Source organism: Synchiropus splendidus, chromosome 6 (assembly GCF_027744825.2).
Source record: "Synchiropus splendidus isolate RoL2022-P1 chromosome 6, RoL_Sspl_1.0, whole genome shotgun sequence".
NCBI classification, from domain to species: domain Eukaryota; kingdom Metazoa; phylum Chordata; class Actinopteri; order Syngnathiformes; family Callionymidae; genus Synchiropus; species Synchiropus splendidus.
In genome coordinates, this window is record NC_071339.1 from 6,273,763 (window position 1) to 6,293,073 (window position 19,311).

At 40.9% G+C, this 19,311-nt stretch overlaps 1 protein-coding gene across 7 annotated transcripts in view; it reads right to left on the reverse strand.

Moving 5' to 3' along the window:
- LOC128760611 (band 4.1-like protein 1) overlaps positions 1-12,847 on the reverse strand; it is an 86,764-nt gene extending 73,917 nt beyond the window's left edge. For 3 of the 7 annotated variants that reach the window (XM_053868144.1, XM_053868147.1, XM_053868146.1), the window contains exon 1: positions 12,625-12,846. The gene's annotated coding sequence lies outside the window, so the exon portion shown is untranslated. Of the gene's footprint in view, positions 1-12,624 lie in introns of all 7 variants that reach the window. The other 4 variants (XM_053868145.1, XM_053868143.1, XM_053868149.1 and 1 more) reach the window with 2 other exon arrangements.
- Between the last annotated feature and the right edge of the window lie 6,464 nt (positions 12,848-19,311).

Consider the following 19,311-nt stretch of genomic DNA (forward strand, 5'->3'; position numbering starts at 1 on the left):
CATGTGGTTGAAGTAACGTCAGTGTTCCAGGGAGCCATCACTTATTCAGCCTCTCTACAGCCACTTCATTAGTTCCTCTCCTTTATCACTGATTTTCAGCTTGGTAACTCTCAGGCTGAACCAACGTCTGAGTCACTTTTAAAAGACAGAGTCAGCTGGAAACAAAAACAGAAAGACTCCTTAGAGTCAAAAATGTAATTCACAGACAACTGAGAAAACACTATTGATGGTTTAAATGCAATGATGGAGATGACGTTGCTGAGTAACAACAACTGTGGCAGCAGCAGATATTGTCAACTTAAGATCTGTGTCTCTCTGAAACAGACAAACTGAAACCATCCATCGCATCGGGCAGGCACAAAACTTTGATCATTTTCAGATTAATGATCTTTCTGGGAAATGTCCTACATCCATATTGAGCAAAGATGATGATATCCTTGTTCTTACAGAGCGCATCCAATAATGCACTGTATATGCCAGTGTAATGCCGAGGAAATTCTTTCAAGGCAGAATAAATGCTTAGCAGGAGATGAAATATCGCAAGATGTACGGCATTTTCAATATGGCTGGAAGAGTCGAGAGCGTAATGGAGCCACACAAAGGAATGAATAATGATTCCTCAGCCGTGGCCCATACTTTCTTCAGGATCTCATCATGTGTGAGAGAGGTCATATCGGATTCTACCAAACAGAGTTAGTGGAGTTTTTCAGGTCTGCCTCAACAGCTGATATCAACGGCTTTTTATCACTACATGAAGCAGAGAACAAAAGGAACACTCAAACTTTTGTTCTTACTGACATGGGTAGAAATGTACAGGGCCATTTCTGAGTGATAAAATCATCTGATTTATGAGCTTGAGTGCCCTGAGAATGTAATAATCCAAGTGTAATTATAGAAAAATAAGAGTTTGACAAGCAGTTCCAAATTCTGTAATCATATCCTGGTCAGTTCTTTGACTTGAGATGAGCTTTTGGAATACAGTCAGTCGTCATTTTTATAAGTGTCATGAGGAGGGAAGATAAGAAAGAAACCTCTTTGTGTGTATTAATGTCTATTGTTACAGAAGTGCAGTTTGCAATAAATATGCTCAGGATTCAAATGGTGGCAAAGACACAGTGTTGATGTAGAGCCCAAGGTTTCCCACAGATAATCTGTAAAGGCAGAGTTCGACAGAGTTAGTGCAGCGTCATAGAGTAGGGACGCTGGAGATTTGCACAGTTGTTGCATTCATGACGTCAGAGACTGTGTTCTGTCAGTTTTATTTTGGGGTTAAATTAAGTCCTTGTACAACAGCGAGAAGCGAGAGTGTGCTTGGGTGCACGGCGGCAAAGTAACCATTAAAAGATGTTGTGCCAATATTTTCAATTCGAACAACATGAGTTGCTATTATTGTGAACTTAAGTTTTGTTTTGTTTTTTGTTTGTACAGTACAGTACTGTGTGGAAAGTCCCATAAAAAAGAAAAAGAAACTAATCCTAACTATTTTGAATAATACTCTAAGTTAGAGAGGCTTTTTTTACAGTATTAGTTCTCAGAAAATACCCGGCAATCAAAACCGTAGAAGGTAGGACTGTTCTTACACTGAGGCCTCAGTTACACATCGTCTTACAATGCAACCATTTTTCTGCAGCCTATCTTGTTGGATCAGTTCCTCCTTTGAAAAACCCATTTATGGAACATAATGACAGCTGTCTTTGCATATTTGTCACAGTGATACATGTCAAACAGATCGGCTATAATTTCAAATTTTCCGTACGTGAACTGGTTTTACTTTTTCGTATTTTGGGGGATTTAATAAAATTTTCTGCATTGAGGTCAGAACTCCTTCCGAGCCACCCAACAACCCTTGTTTTCCTGACGGGTGACCCAATGATACCAGTAGTTTATGTCTGCATGTTCCTAACACAGCGAGAGCAACAGCAGGCAGAAAGTATAAACCAGCACCCCTTGTCACAAATAAGGTGCCTGAAGCCATCAACTGTTAAATCTGTCACCGTGCTCTACTTACGAGTCTTTCTTTGCAGCATTCAGCTTTACTTATACTCAATAATTTAACCAACCACTCCAGGCTCCAATCTGCATACTTCCTGGCAAACTTTCTCAGAGGCGACTCCGCCTCATGGCTCGCGTCAGCTTTTTCATCCCTGTGCAGAATTCCATTTTGAGTTCTGATTTTTATTGGAACTCAGGGTGTCTCACTGGATTTTTAAAAACTGTCAGGGGAAAAAATGGAGCAGAAAACAGGACAAAGAAGGGACAGAGAAACAATGTAGCAGAGGGGAATGTTTTGTGAATTGGTGAAAGTTTTTAGTCTTAAGAAGTAAATCTCTCTCCAATCTGCAGCCGTCCTCATGCGGTCCTTCTCTTCATATGTGCGGCCTGAATGCACAACTTGAGTTCCGTGAGCAACGGACTTCAGTCATTATAATTGTTTTTTTCTAAAAATGTCCCTGAAAAACAGCGAAAACCGCCATGTTCATGTCCACCCTATGATGTATTATCTGTGCTGGATGTTATCTGAAGGAAGAAGTCAGAAGGAATGGATTATCTGTTAGCAATTTGTTTCCATGTTTCCACATCGCTTAAATATGTTTGACCATGTGACGTTCCATCTTTAAAAAAAGATTATTTTTCTGACAGCTCTCATTTACGCCGTGCCACATTCAGTTACGTGTAGTGGAAACGGCTTGAGTTGGAATTTCATTTTTAATATCTAAAATATATGCATTGTGTATTTAGATGTTGCTCCAGAACTTGATCAGCCCATGTACAAACAACCACATGTATAAATTATGTATGGAAAAGATCTGAAGCAGCTTCCTGTGATGACAATGTCAATTAGCAGCTTTAAAGATCAACAAAGGACAAGAAGCTAAGTAAAGTTTAAAAGCTGTTTTCCAGCGACGGATAATAGAAAGCAAGACGTGGCAGAGAGTATCCATTCAGTCGGCAGCACAACACTGTTGTTTGTGTAGCGCTATTCACACAGCCTTATAAGGATCAGCGCCGTGGTAGAAAAGAAGGAACAGGAGCTGTGTTGTTGCTGTCAGCGTGAGGGGATTTGTAAAGAAGTGGAAAATGAAAGCTCAATACTATTTGTTTGACTCCAGTCAGGAAAACGTAAGGGCAACTATAGCTGGAGAATCACGTCAATACTGCTCAAGAGCTTTAGTTTTACCGAGGAGACACATTCTGGCACATCAGCCGGACCTACAGTAGTTTACGTCAATATCGAACCGTGTCCGACGTCAAGTCTTTTGTGAGGAGTGGAGGGTTTGGCAGGGCTCCGGTTTAATATGAGAGCAGCATGAAAAACAGCTTTTATGGGACATCAATGATGGCAGGATTTAAACAGCAGCCTCCCGATTGCTGCCAACATGGTGAAGAGCACGGCAACAATATCAATTCATGAAAGAGACCACGAGAAGCTTTCACAGAAGCCAGTCAGGAGGACCGTCGTGGTTATTGGTAAATATCGACCATAAAGACGTGTCGTCTCATCACTATCAGCGAATGTCTAGGTGAACAATTGAGACGTGAAAGCCAAAAATAGGAGGCATTTCTTATGAAATTAAAAGACGACACCCCAACTGCCCCGTCGTGATTCACTTTAACACCCAGTTTCATTTCCTTCATTTGCCAATTGCATTGCACAGTAGCGTTTGTCCTTGAATAACAACACAATTTTAGACAAACAACTGAAGACTTTCCTCCTACAATGGCCGTTATATTACGACATCATGTATTACATCATTTGTTCAGCTATGCAAAACATTTGTCACACGACCGAGTACAAAAAAAATAGTGTTGTCATTCCCAAGGTTGGTCCTGTCCTCGAGACCGGTCTCAAGACCACTTTTTTAAGGTCTCAGTCTCTAATGCATTTTGACTTGGTCTTGTCTTGGTCTCGGACTGGCCAGTCTGGGGATTCCTATTCAGGATCCTATTCAGGATCGGTCAAGACCTACAGAAAAAACTGCCATAATTTATCAGCCTGATTGGTATATCTAGGGTCTTAAACTGATCCACAAGAGGGCCACAGTGGGAGCCTGTTTTTGTTGCAACTAAACAGCATGATACTCCACCAATAAGGAGTCTGACTCTGACTGTTCATTGTCTGGTGACTGGTGTCTGGTCCCACTTGTTTCAGCTGACACCTCATTGATTAACCAACATGTGCCTGCGCCCACTGCGGCTCATTTGTGGATCAGTTTGAGACTCTCGTCTCGGTCTCCGCCTCCAAATATCTTGGTCTCAATACTCCCCGGTCTCGATAATGTCTCAGTTGGTGTAGTCTTGACAACAACGCTACAAAAAAAGTCATTGTTCTGCAGCCATAAGTCTTAATATAGTTGTATGTAACTGTATAGTTACTCCGTGTCTGGTTCCTGACTCTAAATTTGAAGCGGCCAGCTTGTTCAGACTGGAAAAAAACTGGTTCCGAACCTGAAAAGTAGGTTCGATCTGACAAGCTGCGCTACCAATGGCAGGTATACTGAACACAAATACATCAGCCAGTACACACACATACCTCCTCGTCATCAAAAGTCGTGGCATGCTTTATTGTTGGATGACAACAAATACTTTACGTAAAGCAACTAACTGACTGCTTTGTCTAACATGTTTTAGCAGCCTCCCACTTCAGTTCCTCTTCAACTTGAAGCGGAAGAGCAGCGCTGCCAGAACGGTGTGCAGTTGCTGCTGGAATTATCCTTGCACCTTATCGGCTCAGGTAATGCAGCGTTAACCAGTAACAGCATCATAGTGGTGCAGGTCTTTGCTAAACGCTGTCTATGAAGTCATGACACAAGCGCACGAGGATGTAAACACACAGTGACTGTAGCACCTGATGACAATGTTGAGCCTTGGCTGGAACCGACTCTAACCTGTCTGACCAGTTTACAGATCCAACAACATCAGGTGCAGTTTGGCTTCGACGCTGGCAGCAACAACAACTGCATCACTACTCATACCTCAACAAGGAGACACAACCTTTATGACTTCCTTGGCCTTTTGGGTCCGACAACACCGCTCAATTGAATGACTACATGTTGTGCACAGGTCTGTATATCTCATTAACAGCAACCAGCAGCCAAAGTCTTAATCACAGTACAGGTACCAGGGGACTTTCGCCCTCAGAAGCAGCACTCAGTTCACCTTCTTCTGAAAAATACCACTCGTCTCTGCAGTGTATCAGCAACTCTTGCTGCTTCTGACCCTTGTTACAGGCTTGATTTATGCAAAACTGAACACATATATACTCTGGGTCATTCAGGTGTGGAGAGCGGAGGATAGGTTTTATATTCCCCATGACCTTCCACACATCGGTAAACGTCTGCGCTAATACAACAGTAGCCAGCATGAATAAATATTAGCTTGCGAGAAGCCTCAGATGCCACACGAGCAGGTAACAAGCATCCGAGTTAGATCTCACACACATTTCTTGTTCAATAATGTCGGTCAATAATGGTCAAATTAATGGCAACAATGTAGAGCATATTTAATAAATCTAGAATCAAAGACAATTAAAAAATAAACATGTTATTGAGTTGTGTCAAACAAATGAAATAGATAGCAATGTGATTTTTTTCATAATTCATTTTTCTTTTTTTAAGTTTTAAAGGGAAATAATTTAAATAGATTTCTTTTTTCCACAGACTGATGCTAGCCAGAAGCACTTGGCACGTAGCAGTCATTGCATACATAAATTTGTCTTTAACTTAATAACCTTTTCAGTACCTCTGTGAACAAGAGAATAGCTCCAACAAAGAACTTGTGTTTGAGGCGGAGACTTTAAGTTACAATTACAAATACAAAAGTTTGCATCAGTCCATGGAAAATACAAATATTAAGTGAAATGATAATCTTTTAAATTCTCATTTTTTGTTGCTTGCTTCTTTTTGTCATTATAAAATGAAACCTAAACGTTAAAAACAAGTTGAACTTGAATTTAAGGTTTTATTTTCTTGATTCTCATTTTCCTCCTAATATAAAAATGAAATTGGATTAATTGTCAAAGCAATGTCCCGATTTATTTTTGAGTGAATGTTGAAACCAAGGATGATGATTTTAGAGACGGCACAAGAGAGCTAGCCATCCATAGAAATATCTACACACATAATGCAGGACTTTCAGCATTGAAAATGCCATGTATTGTACAACCCACGGTGTTAATATGCAATGCAGGAGGCTGACTTCTGGGTCAACATCGTATGCTAGAGGTTAAATTCCTGCTGCTTTTTTACTTGGTGACTAGGGCTGCAACTACTATTTTCGTTGTCAACTAACCTAGTTATTATTTTTTCGATTAGTCAACTAATCGCGATTACCTTTGTTTTTAATTTCTGTTTAACCTAAAGTTGCTGAGATCATCTCACCTGTGAAATCATCTAACTGTGATGCTTTGACACTAAATGTTTTTGAACAAGTTTAATAAAATAAATATAATAAAAATTATTTTATTTTATTTTATTTTATTCAGTATTGCACAATGCACCAAATACTTTCTAGTCGGTGGGATCGAATCGGTGAAATGACGTTGGCAATAAAGGTTTTTCTGATTCTGATTCTGAATAATAATCTAAAACAATGTGTTCCCGTGTAGCTCCCGGGTTCAGCTCTGGTTATTATTATCGGTGTAGGACACCACACATTCTTCCCGAGGAGACAGACTGACACTTCTCTACATCACTGTAAAAGAAAACCACTGTGGTAGCGCACATGCGACATCATTAAAATCAATCTCCTCTTACAACAACAGTTAGCTCCTTGCTAACTGACATGCTAGCTGTTAGCGCGAGTGTGTGTGGCGCCACAGATCAAAGAAGGAACACTCTTTCATTATGATACTATGATGTCGAAGGGGTTTGCTCATCCTAAGCGTACGACATCTTTGCAAACAAAATGAAGCCACACTTCTGAACACTACGACCCGTTGCCGCTTAAAGTCCTCCATGACTGTGACTGCTCAGTGGCCTCAGTCAGGAACCAAATTGAGGAACAGAAATTCACATATCTTAATGATTCCAGAGAATATTCTGAATAACAACCAGTTCTCGACGCCCATCCTGCGGCTCGTGTGCCCTTGACACATGACACATCGACACATGGAGTTACGTTACCAACGGCATCAACTAATGGTTGCAGCCCTATTGGCGACACAGGTGCCTAAACCTCAACTGAGATCTGAATGACCACAGCGAAGACATTAAATGCACTGGTTTAAACTCCCTCGATAGAGGAGCTTGTTTCAATAGAACGGCATTTGCCTTGAAAGAAGAGGTGCTGGAAAGACGAAGGTGCAGGGAGAGAGCGGGAATAAGGCGGATTTGGAAGCTGCTGACTCACTGCCATCATCATTCTGAGGTGAACGGCGCCGCCGCAGCTCGCTGACTCCCCTTCAGAAGGACAAAGTGACGCTTCATGCCAGCTGTGTGCAGAACACAACACCAAGTGAAGCAGCTTCTCTATCCTCTCCGCACGCACAAAGAAGACCAGAGTGATGCAAGAGGAAGACGGCGCTAAGAGCCGTCGGAGGAAAAGAAAATGTATGATATAGTCAGCGTGAGTGTAAAGAGCAACTTCAACCAAATAATTGGCGACACTGTCGTCTTTAAAGATCAGACACTGAAAAAGGACGACACAAGTTTAACAAAGCAGAGCTGGGCCCAGTCTGCTGAGGCTACACTTAAAGCCTGTTTGAGGAAGGCAAACAAACACTTTGTTGGTATCTGCTGTGGTGATGTTGCATCACTGTCTGATCTATTAGAAGCTGACTGTACCACTGCAATCATCAGAAACTCATCAGTCGAGCAGCGCGTCTCTCAAGCCGTCAGATGATGCACCGCAGCGCAGAAATGACCATTTGTATTTGAAGTGAATCGTTTAATGTTCGGTTGCAAGGACCAGCAAGGGAATCCAAGTACGCCTTCTAATTCTAACAAGCACGTTTCTTCAGAGCGCAGTGGGAACGTAGCACGCGGGAAGACGCTTGAAGTATCTTCGACTCTCACGGAAAGTATGAAGAGTTTGGATTTAACCCCTCACACAACCAGGTCAGTTACAGAACCCCAGAACAAAACCCAGACCACAGGAAACCCAATCGAATCTCCCAACAAGTCAAGTAGCCAAAACTTAGCTCGTCAGAAATAAGGAAACATATCAATACTAAAATGCCGTATCCAGAAGTGATAATAATTCAAATGCTATCGATAACAGTGCACGCTGACCCTGGCGGCACCACAGTCATCATGACCATTTCCAACAGGTTAGCAAAGCTTTGTTCCTTCCTTACTGTGTGAAACTGATAAATGATGTTGGTCTGTCATGTGGACATCAATAATGCTAGTTCGCTGGGTTTAGCTTACGTCGGTCGCTTAGTTGTTAGCAGACTTCTGCACACGAACGTGACTTAAGCGCGTGTTCTTCTATTAAAAATGCAGATTGAAGCAGTGAAGTTGACCTTTAACTCACACTTGTATTTTGGTCATTTATTTTGCATTGTACATTGTGAAAACTTGTCCTTAGTCTATATATATATATATATATATATATATATATATATATATATATATATATATATATATATATATATATATATACTACACTACACTATATATACTATACTACTAATATATATGTATATGTGTGTGTATATATATATGTATATATATATAAATATATATATGGGTTTTATCTTGACTTCATTTTTTTTATTTAATTGAGTTGTGCTTCTGTTTTTCCTTTGTCATATCTGTGGCATCGAAAAGACGAATACTTTCCTGAGCATCGATATCGAGTTTGCAATATTCGTATCGAGACAACCCAAGCCAATACACCGAGCTCATTTTTGGTAAGCTTCCAGGGCACCTGGAAACAGCGGAACAGAGAAGGACACCATGGTATTTAAAAAAACAAACACAAGAGTCAATATCACACTATATAGTGCAGTTGTTGAATGTACCAAGAACTCATTTGTTTGAGGATCAGACTTCAAGAGGATTAGGGTTAAAGGTAAGTCTTCCAGTTAAACAAGTGTGTTAACTCAATTCGACATATCCTGAGGAAGGCAGGTGGTGCGTTCAACATGGGTGCGAGTACATTGTCTGCAACACACTAAACAAAAGCAAGGGTTATTTTAAACTACTCCTTTTGAGATTTCTGGTTTTTGTTTTTAACCAAAGGGCAAAAATAACTTGATGGTTACTCATATGTATGCGTAGCTCCAGGGTGTATTTTGGCTGTGTATGCGAACACCTGTTTTTAGCTAACCATAGGCCAAGGTGTGTCTGGCTACTTAACAGTAAATAATATTTAGCTTCAACATGGAAAACCTCAATTAGTTTGAGATCAGGAACAGCCACGACACAACCTTCCTACACCCACCGACTTACCAAATTTAAGCTCCTACCCTCTTAGCGCTTGTGTTAGGCTTTAAACAAACACACAGCGGAGTACGATAAAAGTCAGCTTCAACACAAGGCTGGTAATGCAACACTAAATCAATACTCATACAACAGTGGCAAGGACTGTATGTTTCAGTTGTGAGCAAAAAACAAAATAATCATAATAATGTCAGTGTACAGAAGATTCCTTTGAGCGTCCAAACAATACGAGTGGAATACAGCATCAAGTACTTCATCCTCTGCTGTATATGTCTTTCTAAATGCATGTTATGTTCTTTTAAATGCTCCAGCTACAGTTAACCACAGTAAGAAGGATTTTGTGTCCCCCAAAAAATCGACTACATTAGAAGGCGTTTTATGAGACATGCACTAAAATCCAGCTTGTGAAGCGAAGTAGAAAGGGAATTTCATTCCCAGATACTTCATTATTTAAAGAATCCCCTCATTTTCTGAGGTAAAATCTAATAAAAAAATTTGTTATATATAAACTGATTTTACAGAGACGGGCCCACATGCTGTTCTCCCTCCTGCCATGAAGTCAATCGTATGATTTCATATTTATATCGAATTACAGGGAGTGTAAGTTTTTTGGTACGTAACCGAGGGGAGGAGGGCAGTGGATGTCACTGATGCTTTATTCGTGTTCATTTGAATTGCAAACGATGGCTGGCAGCATGCTGAGCGAAGAAACCCCAGCAGCACCCTCCGGTATCTGAAGTCAACACACAGAACCAGGCGTGTACGCACAAGCCGCCACACACTGGCTTATGTCAATGGCTTTTGAACTTGATGAAATTACAGAGCAAGAAGGTGATGGCGGATACGATGGCTTGGAATGACCCAGTCACACCGACACACCAGGCGCAGAGGTGTGTGACATTTGCTGCACGGAGTCGACCACGTGTGAAACACGGACGAAGGCCATGTTTCTCGTCCGCCACACGCAAAAACACACGCTCGTACGGCACAGAAGATTCTTCACACGCTGACAACCTGCCCAAGTGTTTATGCACTTCCGTGGAGAAAAGAGTCCGAGAAAACACCTGCAACTCTCTCGGATGGATTTGACATTCTGCTGACATTTTTCTGAGCTTTTTATGTTCCTGTTTTTGTTTCACTGTATGTTTTATTCATTTAAAAAATGTCAGAATACTTCAGCTTTTCTTCACTTCTGTTATTATTATGTGTCAAAGAATATTTTGAATCATTTTTCATGGACGTCTTTTTTTTTCTTTTTTTTTGTGAATATGAATATCCTTTTCATTTCAGTATGTATTCACGGCATATTTCATTCTGTAAGCCATACATTGTTCTTCACCATTTGTCATCCCTCCCACAGGTGTTCCAGTTTCTCACGCAGTGTTTATTGTTTATTTTTAGAGGCAGCGCCTTGCTTTCTTTCGCACGTGTCTGGCTTTATTAAAGGAGGCTGCCGCTTTACGCCTTAAGAAAACTTTGATTCACCTAGGTTGCTTCAGGCATGTGGAATTGACCTCGTCTAAACCGCAGAAGCCTTTTTGAACTCTTAGGTCATTTTCATGAGCTAAATCGAAGTAAGGTTGACACATTTTGAACCCCCTACACTGAGAGTTTCCTGGCATTAGGGGAGTTTCTGTCAACAGAGAATCTTTGAAAGCGCTGGTTCTGAAGGCCTCACAAGACGTGAAGACACAGTTCAGCCTGTTGTTTTTCTGGAAGGTCTTTTAAAACAAACAGCCGAATCCACCACTCCCACACTCCATCGTAGTTACACTCTTATTCCGAGGAAAAGACATGGAGGCTGCAGAGACAAGCCAGTGGAGAAAGGCTCGGCCTAAGAAACAGGAGTGCAGTTCAAAGCATCATAAACAACCCCTTCACTGAAGGTTTTCACGTTGATGCAGAGCCATCAAAGAGCCGTTCAACAATTGAAGCACATGGAGTTGAACCTGTCAGGTGCCGAAACAAGGTCCAGACTGACAGTCAGCTGACTACAGTGTTCAACACCAGATTGGTGAAACTTCGTTGGACTCTATGATGGAGTCTTGTTTCAAGTTCACTGTGAACACCTCAGAGAACGTAAAGCTTTACAGATGAGTCGACTGGTGGCTAGTGAGTTCCGCTTTTTAGTTCCGTCTACTACACATTTAAATCATCTGAATTTGGACATTTATGAACTGATTCAGAATCGTTTGTGTCCGACCCTTGGCAGAAATATTTGTGGACAAATGTGAGCGTTCCCCGTTGCTCATGACTCCATCCCAGCAAGGTGGGAGTGAGAGTAGATGGGTGGGCGAAAGGAGACTCAAGTGATTGGTCGTATTAGCTGGAAAGTCATTGGACAAAGTTGCAGAACTCACAGGTATTGGTTTGAAATTGCGTTAATAGTTGTGATCACAATCCTCAATCACCACATTCAGGAGCCTAGTTCATGGTCTTCCTCTTCTTTTAACAATCATCCTCACCCTCCAATGCTGACTGTTTTAATATATTTATTGACCATAAAGCTAAAAAAAAAGACCTTTCTCTTCACAATCTTGGTTATACAGTGAACCTGATTTAAATACAAAATGTTTCACCACATCTTGCATCATCTGTCAAACATTCTGTATTGTAAATGCAGATATTTAAATGATAAAAAGACCACTTTATTCCTTTTCGCTCACCAACAGTGGCAAGACTCCAATTTCCAGTATTTAAACATCAAGCCAACATGAATAATAAGTGAGTGTTTTTTGGTCAAATACAACACAGATGCTAAGGTTGCACAGGCATGGTGGTGAAGCTCTGGGGGTCAAAGGTGGAACCATTTCCATACATGGCCTGTCTGAACATGCGGCTCGCCGGAATCATCAGAAACTATATTCGCTCCAGAGCAAACTCGAAGCCTTGACAAAGGGTGTGACAGCGTGTGTGTGTGTGTGTCAATGTTGCATAATTAGGGCTGGGTGTGTGTTTGCTTCGACAGGCTGGGACACACCAGTGAAGCAGCTGATCTCTGACAGCGTGAGGAAATAAAGGGTGACGGCTGGAATCCAAAGTGTTGGAGCGGAGCAGCAACAGCGACACGGCGAAGGCAACTTGTTCTGAACGTACAGTATCATCCACCTTCACAGCAACAGCTCACACTTGAACGATCCAAACCGCAGGGGACGAAAACGCGCACAGTTCGAGCAGACTGCTCCTTTCGGCTGTTTTCGACCGCGAGAATTATGGGTTTTTGGTTTTTTTTGTAACTCACCCTCCAGTCAGACAGGCATCCACGGGAGGATCATGGGTGTTGCGAACCGGCGGGGGTCGATCCTGCTGCAGCCGCCGCCGCCGCGCGCTTATTCCCCGGGTAAAAGGACCGAGAGAGAGTCGGTGTTTCGCCGGTGAGAAGCGTAATGAGGGAATGAAGAGGAGGAGAGAAAAAGAGGGAGGGACGCTGTCAGATGCAGCCAGGCAGGAGGGAGGAACACACACACACACGCCAACACACACGCGTGCTGCAAGTGTCAGTGGAATGAAAGGCAGAGGTGGGGATCAACTCAACAGGATGACATCATCATCATCATCGTTCCGCTTAAACCCTCATCCGAAATCACGACGAGACCCGAATCGCTGGCGCCATAATGGCCCTTCATGCAAATCTCCATGGTCCAACCCACCTCGGTTTTTTCTTCACAAAGGAGTATGAGTCATGCATATGTGAAAACACCAAGAGGTCTGACGCTGAATGAACCAGGTGGACCAACGCTTGGACCGCGATCTGAAACACTGATCCACTCGGCTGTGAAATGATGATTTCATTGTCAGTGAAAGGATGGGGGTCATCACCAAATAGATGTAGTGATGACACTGCTGAAAGTTCACAGTCTCCAGTGAGATGATGAATATGCCGCCAAAGAGAGTGGAAACTGTCGGCACCCGTCTCAAGTGTGTGGCCACTGGGCCGTCTGAGGCCCATATATCTGTGGCCCCTGGCTACAGTGTAGCGGTCACCCAAATATGCATATTGTGAGGTTGATACGGGATGATATGACTATGGGCTTTGTTGAAAACTATATTTCAGTAATATATTATATTATAGTATAGTATAGTATAGTATAGTATAGTATAGTATAGTATAGTATAGTATAGTATAGTATATGGCCTCCAACAGTGAGGAAATTTGACATGTCACAGCAGCCAATGACAACAAAGACACCAGCTCTTATGAAATGGTACGGTATGGAATATCACAGACATTATAGGAACACAGCAAACAAAACAAAACAAAAAGTAAAGTTACCTGTGATCAAACAACAAAAGACAAATAAATACCCATAATAAACAAATATCATGACAAAGTAAATGAAATATAAGTAAAGATCAGTAAATCTACATAGATAATATATAGTTGATGATAAATTATATAAATAATAAATTATATAAACAGATAGATAATAAACAAATGATCGAGAATCGACAATGGTCCATCATATTTTACTGCTGTACAATCTGACAGAACTTATTATTACTATTTTTTATATGTACTTATTATTAGAATGTACTTATATTTATTGAACTCTTAGTAAACACTAAGGCCGTTGACAAGAACACCTTCTGTCTCTAAAATCTGAGGGCTAAATTGTATCAGTGACTGAGAGCCTCTGTCGTCCCAGACCTCTGTCCAGACTCTCTGGAAGAGAATGTCCGATATTTACGATAAAAGTCTTCCTGTGTGAGGAGAGCTGATCACAACGGAATGCAGCCAATGAGGAAGAAGAAGCAATCCGACAAAGATACAAGGAAGTTTTGACATTGAGTTGATGGCAGTAACTTGAGGAAACTTGAGTTTGGCAGCAGATGTGTTCCTGTCATTCACTAAACATGGTTTTTCTGTTAATAATAATAATAATAATAAAATTATGATTATGTTTATGATATGTTTGTCACAATCAAGGTCACGAAAAAAACAAAAACTAGAATTGTAAATCGTTTTTCGTTAACTAAAAGAAAATTCAAAATGAAACATTTTCATAAAACAATTACTTTTGTCTGTTTACAAAACTAATCAAAACAAAAAAAATTTATTGATTTCATAAAGAAGCATTTTGAGTTGATTTGAAATCCATTTATTTTGGCTGGGTTGGTTTTACGACACCTGTCGGCCAGGTTCGGCATGTCAAGTCCGTGATGTCCCTTGTGTTGACCACCTGACCTGATGACGCTGACAAAAGCGTCATCTTTCCAAACTTGATGCATTTTTTAAACATGGTGCCGTTTGTTAAGTTGTTACTGAACATTATGGTGACCTATTTCAATCTTCAATCTAATTCCAATATCTCATATTAAAGGCAAAAAAAAAACCCAAAACTCAAACTCAAAAGTTAAAACTAACGTACCCACTCAAAAAACGAACTGAATTTCAAAGACAAAAATTCAAAACTTAATGTGTCTATTGTGAACAAGCTTTGAAATCAACTGTAACCTTGTTCACAATGGACACATTAATGTTGATGAGTTCAGTGAGCAACAGCCGTAGTAATGACGGGTGCCCGAGTTTCCCCCCCAAAATGTCTGCTCACGTGTCTGGATAAGTTTGAAGGACGACTCTGGCTTGAAGCTTCTCTGAGAAGCCTTTAATTTCAGGTGGTGAAATCAATGAGAACCTGCTGGGAGGCTGTCTTCAGCAGTGTGTGTGTGGGCGGTGGAGCAAGTCTAGTGAGGCCTCCGAGGACGGTCAGTCCAGCAGATTTCCATGTGGATTCGGAACTTAAAGAGCTGATCAAAACAACCAAACACGCTGAGTAAGCACAACGGGGGTCAGGGACGTGTGAGTCACGGCTGCTTAATTGGATTCACCGAGTCAGTTCCGGAAAACACGCAGTGGGGGAAATCTATCATCTTTAACACTCGCCGTACACACCTGCCTGGTGACCCTGTTTTTTTCCCGACAGTTTGCTGTGACAGGATTCGGAGCGTCACATGCAGCAAAATAACCGCAAGTCTGCAAGTTTATCACCCTGATAGATGATCATCAAACTTCAGTCGCAATAACATATCATGTCATTATATCTTAATAACACATCTGAAAACTGAATGTGGAGTTTGCTCTTGTATCAGTGATATTTTGATGTTATGCTCGATCTGGCTCTCAAATCTGATTCCAGAAACTATTAGCAGGAGCGGTATTGCTTCTGCTGTCACTATTTCTATTGCAGATTTTGAAAGACATAGGGAGCCACCAAAAAGTCCGGGACGTGATCAATGGAGTGTGTGACATTCACCTGACGTGGAGAGGCAGTTTGCTGTCACTTGCTAGAAAATGACACCAAAGAAAAATATCCATGACTTAAATGAGAATTTACATCTGAATAAGAAACATCCCACTCAGTTACAGCTGCCTGAGGTGGGGGAGAAATAAACTGTGAACTCAGAATGACATACAGGTAGAAAAAAATGGCAGTCAATTTTTTTTTTTTTTTTTGCATTTTTTGATCCAAAGGAAAAAACAGTGGGTCACTGTTCTGCACCGTCACATGGTGACACACTTAGAATTCCGAGATCACATCGACCGTCCTCAGATGCTTATTAATATTCCACTCACACCCGCCATTCGAACATTTACAAATTCAGCAAATATGCTGTAAAGTGGGTTTTAAACAGGACGCGTCTTCACCACTATTTCATGTGCCTCGCCTGCCTTGGTGTGTTCTCAGCATGCGGTGAAACCAGTAGATCATCAGCCACATGACATCACAGGACAATGAGCCCACTCATACCCATCCACGCATCTGATCAAGCTTAGTATACAGGGTAAAGAAAATTGGTCATGAGACCAGAAGAGTCGTACTAATGCCACAGAAACACGAAGGATGTACTTTTGAGAAGTGTCATTTGACGCATCTGTGTGTGTGTGTGTCCTCACATAGCAATACTTGTGTGGACCAATTCTGGGAAAAACACCTCTTAGGGGAGACTTTCTGCTATTTGTGGGGATCTTTTGCTGGTCCCCACAAGTTTGAGCTACAATTTGAGGATAAAAACATCAAAATAACTGGATCATTATAATTGAATTTAAGTTTGGTTTGGATCCTGGTTAGCAGTATAGCAATGAGAGGTCCTGACAAAGCATAAAAACATAATGTGTGTGTGTGTGTATGTGTGTGTTCACACTACTCAAGAAGTTTAAGGTGCAGTACATTACTTTTTTTCATAGATCTATGGAGCAGTGGAATGACATGTTGATTTTCAGTAGTACAATTCTGCTCACGGAACTACTCAAAAGGATAAGTGCATAAGATGGAAATACCAACGTTATAAACATTCCATATCCATATAAATTCTGCAACATCATAACTTTTGATGAGCATTTTATAACTGACATGCTAACTTGAATCGAACACTGAAAACGAAGTGTGACAGTCAGAGATGATTGAGTTTGCTGGAATACATTAATCCATCATTTTTCTCAAAACTCAAAAGACGTAAAAACACCTTGTCTGGCATCCTTGGTCCATGTCAACATCAAGGAAGGTGAAGAAATTGATAAAAATGCAAACGTCGCATTTGGGTGATTTTTGGAAAAATTGGTCCTCACAGAATCACTACAGGGACACAGAATGCAAAACTCAAAACACAAACAAATGAATTGAATAAAAAGGAAAAGTCATATTTTGGTAATTTCCGTCCACTCAAGGGCCCCGTTCTCATAGAACTGGAGTTACTTCCAGGTAACCACTGTTTACTCTTGTTGGTATCTGCAAGCTAATATCTCTCCAGATATGTTTTGCTAAAAGGTCTTGGGTCAGTTGTTGGCAGAAGACTTCTGATTTCCTAAGTATCTTATCTGGTTGGCTTCTTGTGTCTGCAGCTCGTCTTGCTCTAGCAAGACTAAACCTTCAGGCTTAACAGGCTTCAGTCAGACTTGTTGGAAGTATAAGATTAAGATCCTTCACTTGGAGACTGCCAGGGGTATCTGATACCGCAGTAAACACCATGTAGAATTCTGCTAATATCGAGCATAAATAACTGTGTTTTGCTGCCTCTTGGCCAGAGCTCCTTTGAAAAAAGGAGGGTTTTAATCTCAGTGGGACTTTTGCTGGTGAAATAATAAATAATAAAGACCAGTGGGAACATCTTTGCGTTGCCTTATTCTCTCCAGCAAGAGTTATGAGATGGTGTTACGAAAAAGGCTAAAAATACCATCCGCATTATCTGTGAGTGTATTTCTCTGCTTTGTATTGATACAACGCCTGAATTCCTGATGCAGCCTGCAGCCTTTGTGTCCCACAGTGCAGACTCATGGAGAATGGAGAGCATGGCTGGATGCCCAGGACCCACAGCTGCACGGAGCTGGCAGACACAGCTCTGCTCTCTGGGCCACATCACTCCTTTTATACCCCAAACACACTAAACTATTGATCCGATTCCTCACCTCTGCTGCAGCAGCACAGCTCACTGGGGATTTTCTGACCGGCCCGGTCAACTTCGCACAGCCCAGTGAGATATGCAACACACCACCGGACGGCAGTTAAAAAAAATATTGGAAACTTGCTGTCTTTCATTCAAACCATTAAGCGAGGAGACAATGTATTACATTAATTGATATGAGAACAGCTGAATCAGTCATGACAGGCAGCGCATTTCATTAAAAGACACTAGAGGGCGCCATAATTCTGTTAAAAAGGCTTCATTTTCTGAGCTCAGCAGGGGGCGCTCACGTTTTAAAAATGATTGTAGTCAGCATTTTATATTTTTGTTGTCAGTAGAAATAACAGCAAACAAGTAATGATCTTATTTTGATAATATTTTTCTGTGCTATCAAATTCCTCCCACTTTTGTAGCACTTGGTTCTGTAGATGTGACAATATTCTTGTACTTTGTGTGTAATAGATGTGTAACAGATGAAACATTTATCACATTTCACAACAATAAACTGAGAGGTGCTGGAGGCAGCTACTAGCCACAGACATCGACACAAAATTGAGCTCAAAATGTGAGCGGTGATCCATATTTATGTAACCGATGTCGGCGTCCGCCACCTCTCACCCCTACTTGGTGGAATAGGCTCCCAATGAATGTCAATAAGAAAATGAATGAATAATGAAGTGTGAGTTCGCTCACAGAGGAATTTCAACAAAAGACTGTTTGCTCCCAGGTCAGCACATATTCCCCTCTTTCTGGGGCAAGTGGTGTGGAAGTGGGAGGCAATGTGAAACTCCTTGAGGCCAAGAGGTTTTTTTTTTTTTTTTTTAAATAAGAAAAAAAAACAACAACGATAACTAAGCACAATTAATTCAATTTAACTTTAATGGCAACAACTCGTGAAATATATCGAACTCTAGCACTGAAACAGTGTCAAGTGCAGCCATTTATCCATCATTATTCACTACACGCTCAGAGTCGCTCGGGAGCAGGTTTATTGTATTGCTTATATTCATAGTCACGTCTTGCTGACTGTTTCCTGCCTCAAGTGGCAGTGCCTCTCGTTTTACACGTTTTACATCTAAAGCCTCTCAAAATGGCAGTTTATTATTCTTTTATGGTATTTATTGTTATTATTATCATGGATGTGACATGCATGATTTTGTTTTGTATTTATTTTTCTCGAGATACAAATTATCAATAGTTTTATTAAATTTTTACTGAATATATATATATATATATATATATATATATATATATATATATATATATATATATATATATATATAAACACACAGTAGAGAGGTCGACAGACTTACAGTATTTATCGATTTGAAAGTGAGATCAGACTGAAGAGCGTCACATGAACAGTTTCCTGACCTACAAACTATCAGCCCGCATTATAACTGTATCACATCCGCCGAAGCGTAGCTCGTATTACTTCTAAAACGTGTAGTGTTGAAGTCAGAAAATCCCCTCAGCCGGTGTTTTCTCTTTTGAAATACATTCCTGCAACGAATTAAACAAGAGCAGT